Here is a 14,629-nt window from a genome sequence, read left to right on the forward strand (position 1 = left end):
ACAAGCCATTTACAACACACACTTTGCTTCTCTACAAAAGAAAAAGGACACTAAACTATCTAAACTACTACATGCCACAAGGGGCCACAACAGAGGTTCCCTTAACCCACCCAGCAATATTGTCGATCTATCCAAGTATATTCTTAGCCCAGCAGAAGAATCTGTCCTATCTCGGGGCCTCTCCTTCTGCCCCTCCACCTCCACGAACATGATACAGTCCTGTGGTGACCTAGAATCCTATTTTCGACATCTCCGACTCAAGGAATATTTCCAACACACCTCTGAACAACATACTAATCCACAGAGACCTTCCTACCAACACTACAAAAAGAAGGATTCTAGCTGAACTCCTCCTGAAGGTCGAAACAACAGACTGGACTTCTACATAGAGTGCTTCCGCCAATGTGCACAGGCTGAAATTGTGGAAAAGCAGCATCACTTGCCCCATAACCTCAGCTGTGCAGAACACAATGCCATCCACAGCCTCAGAAACAACTCTGACATCATAATCAAAAAGGCTGACAAAGGAGGTGCTGTCGTCATCATGAATAGGTCGGAATATGAACAAGAGGCTGCTAGGCAGCTCTCCAACACCACTTTCTACAAGCCATTACCCTCTGATCCCACTGAGGGTTACCAAAAGAAACTACAGCATTTGCTCAAGAAACTCCCTGAAAAAGCACAAGAACAAATCCGCACGGACACACCCCTGGAACCCCGACCTGGGGCATTCTATCTGCTACCCAAGATCCATAAACCTGGAAATCCTGGACACCCCATCATCTCAGGCAATGGCACCTGACAGCAGGATTGTCTGGCTATGTAGACTCCCTCCTCAGGCCCTACGCTACCAGCACTCCCAGTTATCTTCGAGACACCACTGACTTCCTGAGGAAACTACAATCCATCGGTGATCTTCCTGAAAACACCATCCTGGCCACTATGGATGTAGAAGCCCTCTACACCAACATTCCACACAAAGATGAACTACAAGTCGTCAGGAACAGTATCCCTGATAATGTCACGGCAAACCTGGTGGCTGAACTTTGTGACTTTGTCCTCACCCATAACTATTTCACATTTGGGGACAATGTATACCTTCAAATCAGCGGCACTGCTATGGGTACCCGCATGGCCCCACAGTATGCCAACATTTTTATGGCTGACTTAGAACAATGCTTCCCCAGCTCTTGTCCCCTAATTCCCCTACTCTACTTGCGCTACACTGCTGACATCCTCATCATCTGGACCCATGGAAAAGAAGCCCTTGAGGAATTCCACCATGATTTCAACAATTTCCATCCCAACATCAATCTCAGCCTGGACTAGTCCACACAAGAGATCCACTTCCTGGACATTACGGTGCTCATAAGCAGTGGTCACATAACCACCCTGTACCGGAAACCTACTGACCACTATTTCTACCTACATGCCTCCAGCTTTCACCCAGACCACACCACGCGATCCATCGTCTACAGCCAAGCTATACGATACAGCCACATTTGCTCCAACCCCTCAGACAGAGACAAACACCTACAAGATCTCTATCAAGCATTGTTACAACAATACCCACTTTACTACAATACCCACCTGCTGAAGTGAAGAAACAAATTGACAGAGCCAGAAGAGTACCCAGAAGTCACCTACTACAGGACAGGCCCAACAAAGATAATAACAGAACGCCACTAGCCATCACCTTCAGCCCCCAACTAAAACCTCTCCAACGCATCATCAAGGATCTACAACCTATCCTGAAGGACGACCCATCCCTCTTACAGATCTTGGGAGACTGGCCAGTCCTTGCTTACAGACAGCCCCTCAACCTGAAGCAAATACTCACCAGCAACCACATACCACACAACAGAACCACTAACCCAGGAACCTATCCTTGCAACAAAGCCCCTTGCCAACTGTGTCCACATATCTATTCAGGGGACACCATCATAGGGCCTAATCACATCAGCCACACTATCAGAGGCTCGTTCACCTGCACATCTACTAATGTGATATATGCCATCATGTGTCAGCAATACCCCTCTGCCATGTACATTGGTCAAACTGGACAGTCTCTACGTAAAAGAATAAATGGACACAAATCAGATGTCAAGAATTATAACATTCATAAACCAGTTGGAGAACACTTCAATCTCTCTGGTTACTCGATTTCAGATCTAAAGGTCGCAATATTAGAACAAAAAGACTTCAAAAACAGATTCCAACAAGAGACTGCTGAATTGGAATTAATTTGCAAACTGGATACAATTAACTTAGGCTTGAATAGAGCCCCATGTTTATTCCCCCCCGCCCCTCCCACTGCTCCTCAGATGTTGCTGTTAACTGCTGGAAATGGCCCACCTTGATTATCACTACAAAAGGTTTTCTCCTCTCTCCCCCTTCCCTCCCTCCCCCCCCCCCCGCTCTCCTGCTGGTAATAGCTCATCTTAAGTGATCACTCTCCTTACAGTGTGTATGATAACACCCATTTTTTCATGTTCCATGTGTATATAAATCTCCCCACTGTATTTTCCACTGAATGTATCCGATGAAGTGAGCTGTAGCTCACGAAAGCTTATGCTCAAATAAATTGGTTAGTCTCTAAGGTGCCACAAGTACTCCTTTTCTTTTCGCGAATACAGACTAACACGGCTGCTACTCTGAAACATACCACAGTATTGGGGGTCTGGATGGAGGCAGTGGTGTTACTCTCCACAGCCTCTACTGTGTCCATTGTCTGTTTGACACAGGCCATAATATTATGTCATAATAATTAAAAAGAAGCAACAATGAAAATAATATGAATGATGCATTTCTTGTATATAATGTTATCTCTGGGTAGCCCAAGATCCCATGTGCTTCAACAATTCAACTGGGAACTACAAGTTGTGGACTATAAACTGCGGCATGTTGGGAGAACTTCCTGGTTACTGCCAGGATGCACCTCTGCCCCTGCCCCAGCAGGAGGTCTCAGGACTGACTGAGTGAGCTGGGAACATGTAGCAGGCAAGCAGAGAGGAGGCTGCTGGACTGAAATCCTGTTCTACGTTCTTTATGGAATAAAGCTCTGTTCCTGGTGATTTGTCTGTGTGGGTCTGGTCAGGGCCGTCCTTAGGATTTATGGGGCCCTATACAGTATTATTAAACTGGTGCCCCTCTGCCCGACGGCAGCCGGGGCTCGCATGTGTATTTTAGATAAGGGTGGTCTTTTGAAGGATTTATTTTAAAAAACTATATGGATGAAGAGCCAAGCATTTAAGGCTAAAGATGAATTCACAGATTGTGCATCTAAAAATCTATGCAACGATTTTTTAGAGATGTGATTTCATAATCTTCAGCAACACACTGATGAAATATTTTTAAAGCAAATTTTAAACTAAGGTCCCGTAGACTAACATGTTCTGAGTAAATATTACAGTAATGCACAACTGTTTTTGTCAGTAAATTCAGAAACTGACAGTATATACCTGGGGGTTGGCAAATGCCTGTGAAATGGCTTCATTACCACTTGAATGGCCCTTTAACAGTTTCAGTGTTGTGCTAATAGGTCTGGCAGGCTTTTTCACTTTTAAGTACTAGATCCCCTCGGGAGGAAGACTCACCAGGCTGTAGCAGCCAGCTGTGGTGGAAGCCTGCAGGAAGGGTCAGAACTGGGATAGGAAGAGGCAGAAGGGTGGACACTAAGACCCAAGGGTGCCCCAAATTTTCAGATACCCTACGCAACCGCGTATGCCTAAGGACGGCCCTGGGTCTGGTCTCAGGTTAACACATACTGACACAAAACGCAGAGCACACAAAGAAGCCTCAGGCCCAGTTTCTCAAAGGTGTGTAAAAAGTCGCAAGGCAGGCTTCTCTATCTTGAACAACCTCATACTGGGCTAGTGAACGGGGGGGGGGGGGGGGCTACATCACTGTTAGTGAACTGGATGCTTAATGCTGGGGCGTAGAGAAGTTAAGGTTATCTGTTATAACTACTGATCATTTTACAGCATCGTCAATTACAATAGAGAGGTGAATACAATAGTGAATACAATAGTGAACCTGAGTCAGAATGTTTGAATCCAGACAGGAATTTTCCCAAAGTCTGGAGGTTTGAGGGGTGGGGATCATTGTAGGGCGAGGATTCTTTTCTTTCTTTCTACGGACAAAAAAATATGTTCTTTCATTTTCTTGGCAAGACTTTCCAGCTCCGCTAGACCAAGGTAGCCATCCAGGCATCGTCAGGAGAGGACCCTGAACCAATGTAAGGAAAAGAAAAGGCCCAGGGATGACCCGCTACATGAATGCTCTAGTATACTTGATCATGCCTCAGCACAGGGGGCTGGACTAGATGACCTCTTGAGGGCACTTCCAGCCCTACATTTCTGTGATCCTGATTCTAGACACCAGCCACAAGGTTCAGATTCAGTCCAATCTTCCACTAACTTCTGGGGTGTCTGGATCCAGAATTTTGTTTCAACCTCAAGTCAAGTTGTCTGTAATTGCTTTATATGTCCTCCCACACGAGATGGATGTGATAAGATTTGATTCCCTTTATGCTGTGGATATTTGATAAAAAAACAGGTTTTCACCTTGAAGAAAAATAAATTAGAGGCTATTCCGTAAAGGAGGGAATCCAGTTCTAGCGCTACACTTGGCTGATGCAGCAACTCACGGTGTCGAATACCATCAGGTGGTCGAGGAACATCTCCATAAAACACATCCCCAGACATTGGCACTACCAGGAGGGATGACCTGGAGTGCGGATGAGAAGCGCAGTGGGGAAAGTATCTGAAATACTTTCTTCATGGATTGTATTTTCCAAATGGACAATCTACCCTAAATGCTCAATTACTGAGGGACAATCTACACTCATTCCTATATTTGCTTTCTACAACCAACTCTCTGTATAACTTTTCATAAGTGATGTACCTGAGTATTTGGATTCTAATATCTAAACTGTATTGTTAAATGTATTCACCTTAATTTGGGTTATTGCTGATTATGCGCGATATGTATCTTATGACTTTTTAAAACAAACTTTGTATTGTGGATAATCTAAGCACTATACCCAGATGTACAGACATTCTTTTCTTAACCTGTGTACTATATAATTTTTTTTAACATTAGCTTTAATAAATTTTTTAAATCTGACATTGAATAACATGGCAGCACAAAGCCCAAAGCCTTATTACAATTGCTGACTTCCTCATGTGAGACGGAAATTTCTAGTCAGGCAATGTGGTTGTTTGACTACAGAAACACTGACATAATAATTCTGTTAACTCTTGGGAAGACCCCTGGCTGAGTCATAAGGAAAAGTGCATTTACAAAGCCCCATGTGTTATATGGTGTTTCGAGAGGTACAAAGCCTTGTCTTCCGTTGCAATAGGGTTTGGTAAATCTCCCCTTCCAATTGACCTGCAGGACTTTCATCCACCTCTCCACAGACCTGGCAAAGACTTTTTCTTCTCTGCCCCACAGAGAGTGCTCTGGCTTTCACTTCCCCTTTTATTCTGGGCTATTCCCCACCCCCACATATGTATATCATGATGTCCATAATTAAACCGCAGGAGATCAGGGAGTCCATTAAGCTGAGTAATTATGAGTAATACTTGTTTTAGATTTGTACAGTAGTCAGATTAGTGGTAGCCTATTTGTATATACTGTTTAGGTGTCAGTCTTCTCTGAAGATATTCCTGTTAACGCTGCAAACATATCTCCTAAATTGCAGTAAATGTACTACTCCCCGAGGGGCTATGGACCGACAGTCACCAAAACTCTTGTCAAGGAAAGACTTGAGTTGAATGGAAGGATTAAAGAAACAGACAGGATTTTATGCATCGCGAATGGGAAATGACCTGGCGTATTTCAATAGCTCATGGAGCATCTATCAGTATAGCATCTTGGATGCTTACTTACAAATGTTCGAATGATGCAGTAAACAAAGCTACCTGCAGTGGGTAGTATCAGCCTAAACTGCTGCCGCCACTAGAAGTATTCACAAAGGAAAAAAAATCAACCCAAAGTTAAACAAAGGAATGCATGGCAGATGATGCCCTGAAACTTTGCTAGGCCTGGGATTCTGCAGGCTGTCATAGCCATCCAGGCTCGTGGTCCTCTGCTCAGAAAGCCCCATACTCTCAGCAGGTGCCTCCAACCTACCTTAATTGCTGCAGTGGGGGAAGATGCGAAGAGGCTTTGTCAGACAATCAGATCACTCAGGCGTGTAAAGATTTCTACAAGGTTTGAAACTCAATCTTTACTCAAGCCTAATTCCCCTGACTTGATTTGGTGGGAAAAATAAACCATTGCTTTCTCTGCGTTGTTACCCAGACGTTCCTAACATGACTGGAAGATGAGTGCCTTGGTTGTGACTGTAAGCATCTCTGGTGAATATTTATTAACATGAATCATTTCTTACTGGTAATTAGAGCTGCTCAAATAATTCACTGCAACCAATTTATCTGACTGGGATTTTTTCAGTGACTCATCAGATTCTTTCAAAATAATCATCTTATTTGCACCCACTTTTGGTAGGAACATGAGAAGTAGGACACTATTGAAAACTTCCATGTCTTGGGTTTCAGTGTATTGATATTGTTACTGCTAAGATGTTTGAAAAACTAAGAAATCCTTCCAATAGATGAATTTCAGTATGAGAGATGCTTTTAAACTCTGCCTTAAAAGGTATTATTTCATGTGGTATTTATGTATTTGGTACCTGAAGTCGTTTAACAGGCAGGAAACAGACATGCTATGATGAGCGTAAGCTCAAACTCCTTGATGGCAAGATAGGGGATCTTGCAGTCTGTGGTTGGTGTTTTTGTGGCTACCTTGACTAAGTGTCTGAGAACATTTATGCATGGCAAAACTCTCTTCAATTCAATAAGAAGTCTGTAAAAACTAACTCAGGGCCAAGTTTTGAACAATAGCCCCTAAGCTCACACCTCCAATGATCCCGCACATGCTGGCCTGTGTTCTTTTTTCAAGTAATTCTCCAAGTAATTTTTTCATGCAGCAATTCAATAGCTCTTCTTCTTAACCACTGTGTCTTCCTATAGAGCATGGACTAGGTTGTGCCTTTTCAATGCAGCCTGGAGTGGGGAGCAATGCAGAAGTTCCCCGCCCCAGAGATTGCTCAAAGAGGGATTGTGTCTCAAGGACTTGAAATTGCCCTTCAAACGTTCTGGTGTGCATGGGGAGTGTGCTGGGTGCAATGTCCTCTATGTTGCACCTTCCAGCATGCCCAGATGGTTCTGTGGTCAGGATTTAGGGCTGCTGAGGACTTGGCTCTGTCCCCTCCCCATCCCTGCTGGGGTGACGTGCACCCTGAAAGAAACAAACGTAGCAGTCTCTCTGGTCCTCTTGTGCAATTAATCCTTTTACAAGAGAGGGGACCACCTTGCCCTGGTTTTGCACAAGGGCCCAGAGGTGGATTAAGATTTACTGGGGCCCTGGGCACAAAGAACTCCTGCCACAGGTTCCCACCCCCTGTTCCTCCTCTTCCCCCCATGGCCCCACCCCCCTGGCCTGGCCAGAAGCTGGGCTGTGGTAAGAGCTGCCCAGGAAGTGCTGGCCACTGTGGGGAGCCCCAGACCCTCCATCTGCCCTGGGCAGTGTTCCCTGGGGGGCAGGGACACAGGCTGGAGGCTGTTCTCAAACATCCTTGCCCCTTGCCCAGGGCAGGTGGAGGGTTCAGGGCTCCCCATATCTTCCTGGGCTCCCTGGGTGGCTCTTATTACAACCTAGGGTGACCATGTGTCCTGTTTTGGCTGAGAGAGTCCCCTTTTTAAACGCTGCCCTGGACGTCCCGACTTTTTTGGCAAAACTGGGCATTTGTCCCAGTTGCTCTTGCCAACTGATGATCAGGTGGCAGAAGCAAATGGGACAAATGCCCAGTGTTGCCAAAAATGGGTTGTGGGGGGGTGAGCAGAAGGGCTTGGGCCAACTCCACATGGGGGACGGGGGAGAGGGGCTTAGGTCAGCTTCACACAGGGGAGGGAGGAGGAAATATGCTCACCCTACCACAGCTAGGCTTCGGCTTCTGACCTGGCCAGGGGCCAGAGCCTCAGGGGAAGAGGAAGAGCAGGGCAGCAGATCCCCGCGGGGAGAGAAGGAACAGGGGGGCAGTGCCAGGGTTCCAGCTTTCCTGCGTAGGCCCCCAAATTGGCCAGGGGCCCTGGGCACAGACCCTGTGGGCCTGTGCGGAAATCAGCCACTGCAAGGGCTGGGCACAAACTAGCCCTATAACACACAGAGTTAAAAAGAAATTGACATGAGTCGTAAAAAAGAAAGCTTAGCTGAAATATTATTTGACACTTTAACTGGAGCAGCTGCTCTCATCACCAGCAAGGACAAGAACCTTTAACTAGGATTTTAAACTAATCATTTATGCCTCATCCATCTCAGTTAGTTCACTGATAACTGTTGGGGGCTGTAGGCAGATTTTTAGCCCTTCCAGAGAGCTTCACAGATATGAAGCAAAAAACAAAAAAACAAAAAACGATTCTGCAGAAAGGCTAAACGTTTGCTGAACGATGAAGGTCTAAGATATGAAATGTGGTAAAAATATGTCACGGAACATCAAGTGAAACCCAAATGCTATTCACAAGCGGTCAGAGGCAGCTGCCTTTTTAGTAGCGGAAAGAATGCATCTCTTTTGGAAGCCTCACTACATAACAGGGCCCAGAGTGGGTCTATAACCAGAAAAGACCAAATCACAAGGTCTAACCCTAACATTTTCTTGAGGAAGGGACGGCATTTGAGTGTGCAAGGCACAGGACAGCCATGTACACACTGGTGAAGACCCTAACCCTGCAACCACTAATGCATGTCCTTAACATTACACACGTACATAAAGTTGCTCACAATCTAAACCAGTCTGTGCTTCAGCTCCCCATTTATAAAATGGGGATAATAAGCCTTCCTGTCTCCCACCCTTTGTCTGTCTTGTCTAGTTAGACTGTAAATCTCTTTGGGGCAGAGAGTGTCGTTTACTATGTGTTTCTACAGCACCTAGCACACTACAGCTCTGCTCTTAGTCGTGGCCACCATAAGCTACTGAAATGCAAATAATAACGTTTCAGCGTTTTCTGGGACAGGTCCAGAGCAAATTGTTTACATCAATTTTTCTGGAACAGTCTTGGAAACTTTTAACTTTTCTGGAACGTTGGGAGCTTTTTGACCTTGCGAAGGCGATTTTGGGCCTGTTTCTGGGCCTTTGGGGAATTTTCTGAGATGCTTTTAAACCACTTTATAAATGTTTTCTGGACCTCTCTGGGATACTTTTAAGGCAGTTCTTGGCCCTAACATGCTCCCACAATCAAAAGAGTAAATTAATAATGGCAGTATGTATGTAATGTCTACATCTAGAATATAAGCCCTCTGGGACAAGTGCCTGTGTTCAATGAGACAAACAGGACACCATTGGCTGTAGCAGAGATAATGACCAGTAATACTAATAGAACCTACCATTATAACTCCTGTTCACTTGTGGGGGAAGCTCAGGGTGTTGGCAACTTCAGAATGAGGCCCCTGTTGCACACCAAAAACGCTCACCCTCTTTAGTGGGAAGCGTGGGTGTGTAGGGAATGGAGGATTGGACCTCAGAAGACCAGTTACAGGGAAATCCCGGTTTCTTCAGGAACACAGTCAAAACTGATGCTATATCCTCACCAACTTGTCTCCAAACTCAGGCTTAGTCTAGCAGTCTGGAGGTTCACATGGGGGTCACGTCCAAGTAGCTGTGCTGAGTGCTGGGTGTGTGTGTATGTGTATATGGAGGTGGGCGTAGAATCTTCCTCCCTATGATGAAATGGCACCTGTAGGCTTTTAGGCAATACCCCTGTAGCAGGAAAGGCTGGAAAAATGCACCTCGCCACAAATTTCCAGTGTTCCTCTTTCCTGAGCATTGCCATGCTGGGGACTTGCATGGAACAGAGCCCTGTACTGAGTTCCCCTTTTTGTCTAGGTCATGGAGTCCAGAAGATATAGTTAGAAACTTGTGATAAATAGCGAGGTCACATCCTTGCATTTATATGACAAGATCCAGCAATTCATCAAACTTTATATTTTTTAGTCATTTAGAGATAAAACGTTCTGGTGCTGGAGCATACAGTACCCCCCTTTTGTGCCTATGAAGAGAAGTGGAGGCTTGAATTACCCATGTAGTGCCTGATGCAATGCCCACTGACATCAATGGATGTTGGATCAGACCCTTGTAACATCCATGCCCCTGCATTTATGACATTAAGCCAGCTCCAATGTTAGTAACTGGAAGTCAGCTTTTAATTTCAGTTCAATGCAGCTTTACCATCAGAAATACAACATCAGGCTGACATTTCCAAAACGAGCAGACAATGCAGATGCCCATTTCCCATTGATTTTAATCAGATTTGGGAGGCCAAATCCCTTCAGTGGATGAAAATCTCAGCCTTAATGTCTTAAACTTAAATAACAAGGAATCCGGTGGCACCTTAAAGACTAACAGATTTATTTGGGCATAAGCTTTCGTGGGTAAAAAATCCACTTCTTCAAATGCATGGAGTGAAAATTACAGATGCGGGCATAAATATACTGAAACATGAAGAGAAGGGAGTTACCTCACAAGTGGAGAACCAATGCTGACAGGGCCAATTCAATCAGGGTGGATGTGGTCCACTCCCAATAATTGATGAGGAGGTGTCAATACTAAGAGAGGGAAAGTTGTTTTTGTAGTGAGCCAGCCACTTCTCTCTTGGTATTGGTCCCTCCCCAGCAACATTATATCTATTTGTTAATAATGGAAGGCCTGATTTTCAGAAGACTTCATGAGAAATTTTAGGAGTACTTATGGCACCTTAGAGACTAACCAATTTATTTGAGCATACGCTTTCGTGAGCTACAGCTCACTTCATCGGATGCATGCTGTGGAAAGTGTAGAAGATCTTATTATATACACACAAAAAGCATGAAAAAATACCTCCTCCCACCCCACTCTCCTGCTGGTAATAGCTTATCTAAAGTGATCACTCTCCTTACAATGTGTATGATAATCAAGGTGGGCCATTTCCAGCACAAATCCAGGGTTTAACTAGAATGTCTGAGGAACGGGGGGTGGGGGGTGGGGGGTGTAGACTAGAGAGATTGAAGTGTTATCCGACTGGTTTATGAATGTTATAATTCTTGACATCTGATTTGTGGAGAACACTTCAATCTGTCTGGTCACGCGATTACAGACATGAAAGTTGCGATATTACAACAGAAAAACTTCAAAACCAGACTCCAGCGAGAGACTGCTGAATTGGAATTCATTTGCAAATTGGATACAATTAACTTAGGCTTGAATAGAGACTGGGAGTGGCTAAGTCATTATGCAAGGAACCTATTTCCCCTTGTTTTTTCTTCCCCCGTTCCTCAGACGTTCTTGATAAACCCTGGATTTGTGCTGGAAATGGCTCACCTTGATTATCATACACATTGTAAGGAGCGTGATCACTTTACATAAGCTATTACCAGCAGGAGAGTGGGGTGGGGAGAGAGAAAACCTTTTGTAGTGATAAACACCCATTTTTTCATGGTTTGTGTGTATAAAAACATCTTCTGTATTTTCCACAGTATGCATCCGATGAAGTGAGCTGTAGCTCACGAAAGCTTATGCTCAAATAAATTGGTTAGTCTCTAAGGTGCCACAAGTACTCCTTTTCTTTTTGCGAATACAGACTAACACGGCTGTTACTCTGAAACCCGAGAAATTTTAGGTATTCAGCACTTTCTAAAAAATCAAGTCATAAATCTGCGGAAGGTTTAATCTCTTGTGTCTATATTCAAGCATTGGAAAATAACATTGCTAATAAGAAACACATTAGAATTCATTCTGTTACCCAGCAGCTCTGTATTCTTGGGGAACCAGGGTGCAGTACCCAGCCTCTCTGACTCATGAAAGACCTTTCCACCCCCAGCCTCTGCTTGAACCAAAACCAATCAGAAGAGTTACAAAAATCAATGAAAAGGCAGTGGGAGACACACCTAAATGCCTAGGACAAGGGTGACAGGATTAAGGAAACTCCCCTAGCCTCATTTGCAGCGAAGATGGGACAGGGAGGCATCTCCATTAGCATACAGAATAGAAAACAGAGATTCCAAGGCAAGAACCACAAGAAACTCTGAGCCCCAGAAAAGCAGGGAAGCACTGCATGATGGGGGATCTCTGCTCCAGATGTTAATGAACCCACGCCTGCACACACCCATCTCTGTAGTTATCAGACCAATTCTAGTAATAAATCCTTTCTTGGTGTTAAAATAGTGAAGCTCCCTAATTGCATTGTGAGCTCCCTTCAAGGAATACCATCCACAGCCATGAATGATCAGCTTCCATTGTCTAGCCTGAACAAAACAACTTTGATATACTCCTTTGAGCCATTGGTTTACCCATAAACAAATCTACTGTTCTCCCTTGAACCATTATTGCTTCTCTACAAAAACCCCTAAGCATGCTCAAGTAAGTGCTCCGATGCCTGGATCCAAAATCTGCCTCTGATCCATTGGGACTTCATCTTCTGACTGATCATGCCGGGGGCTCTGCCTGTCTCTCAGCTACCACCACCACCACCTAGGAACCACAATCAATTAGATTTAATATTATAACTGTTTTGTTTGTTTGGCTCCCCTATGGTTATTACCTGGCAAGAAATAACTTTCATGATTACGCTGGCTGTTTCTCTCTCTCTCTCTTCCCCCCGCTCTCCTCGTGAGTGTTTTTTAGTTTCCTCATTCCTTCCGTAGCAATGCTCCTCATACCGAAGCGAAAAGGTCCCCGCAGCGCCCCAAAATCCTATGCTGATCAAGCAGGTTACTACCAGAACAATTGTAATGTGAAAGTGGGGACAGAGACGTGTTGAACCCAGGACATATGAGGGCGGCAGCTTGGAAGTGCTGCTCTACCCAGTCTGCTGAGTCCAGGGGCATAGGAAGGTGGCAGATTGAAAGTGCTGCTCGACCCAGCCTGCTCTATTCTGGTGCGGTGCCTGTGACCCAGGGGTGAAAGTAAGGGGGTATGGGCCGGTATGGCGTACCAGTAAAAGGTAGCCACCAGGACCGGCCCGTACTGCTGACTTTAAAGCGCTGCTTAAAGCACTGCCCCTTTTGCGCCCCCACTGGGTCCCTACCAGCAGGGTCGCCAGTGCGGGGGCCCCAAAGAGGCAGCGATGACCCAGCTGGGGGGCACAAAAAGGGCAGCGATGTTAAAAAGCTGCCACGGCAGCGCTTTAATATCACTGCCCCTTTTCCGCCCCCCGCCCGCTGACGGTGGGAGGGCAAAAGAAGTAGCTGCCCCGGGCCCACGATTTAAAAGGGCCCAGGGCTCCGGCCACCTCTGCTGCTACCGCGGCTGCGCCAGCCGGAGCCCAGGCCCTTTAAATCGCCGCCGGAGCCACAGGCAGCGTGGGCCAGGGAGCACAGACGGACTGGCTTGGGGATGCTGACCCCCAGCCCACCCCTTCCGCCCGAGGCCTCGCCCCTTTCGGGGGGAGCCAGAGCAGCCCCGTAGCGGTAAAATCTGCATTTTACTTTCAGCCCTGGGGTGACAGCTTGGAGGTGCTGCTCGACCCAGCTTACTGAGTCCAGGGACATATAAAGGGCCAGCTTGGGAGTGCTGATTAACCCCGTCCTCTCAGACGCGCTCTGTTAATGTGTGCGTGTTCGTGTGATTCTGAGGCTTGAAAGAACCCAGCCCTGGGGAATCTAGGTCCTGCAGGATAGCTCCCGTGGGTGGGAACTTGCAACAGGGAGAACTAGAGCTCTATATGAAAACTTAAGTGACTCAAGCAGTACATTGATAGAAATACAGAACCTCCCCCCATCTCCCCAGAAGAGTAACCCTAATAAATGAGCATACCCCAAAGTAATGGGCAAAGCTGGTAACAATTCCAAACTTCAAAGATATAATTATCTTCAGAAACAATCCCCAAACAGCACTCAGCCTTCTCCTAAATATTTTTGGGAGACAGACATTTTGAGGATAGGCACCAGAAGATAAATGAAACAGCTAATAGAAAGAATAAACATTAAATAAATATACTAAATTCAGGTAAAGTCCTGCTGGCTTGTTGGATCATATTAAAGAAGTTCTGTATTAAAATCACAAATGAGTTTGATTCCCCATAGTTTAAATTCCAGGGTATTACTAATTAAGAGGTCTCTTGGTTTTTGGTGCTGTTTCTCTCCCTCTATGTGTGAAACTTGCAAGCTGCTAATTGTGTTAGTACATTCTAAGTCAGAGTCTGTTCTCAAAGCAATTCTTTGTAGCAACAACTACTCACACAGAGAGAAACTCAAAGCAATACTCTGTAACAATAGAAACAACACCCAGAAACTCCCCGCCCTTTTGTTGTATTCATCTCCCTTTGTTAACAATTGTGATTAAAATAGAGATAGAGGATGTATGTGGATGGATGCTTGGTGTGGATAATAACTAAATGATCAGGGAGGTGCCAGCCTAAGAATGCAGTGTCCATCGGCTGAAGAAGGTGTCAAGTGGAAATAGCCAGAGGACCCCTCCCCTCCCCCACCCCCCCTCCCCGGAGGGTAGACTGGAATCCACCCAACAGCCTCAAGAATGGGAGAACCAAAGAACAAGATAACATCTGGCAGCACGGAGCCGTCAGGAATGTGACAT

Source organism: Eretmochelys imbricata, chromosome 6 (genome assembly GCF_965152235.1).
Source record: "Eretmochelys imbricata isolate rEreImb1 chromosome 6, rEreImb1.hap1, whole genome shotgun sequence".
Taxonomy (NCBI): Eukaryota; Metazoa; Chordata; order Testudines; family Cheloniidae; genus Eretmochelys; species Eretmochelys imbricata.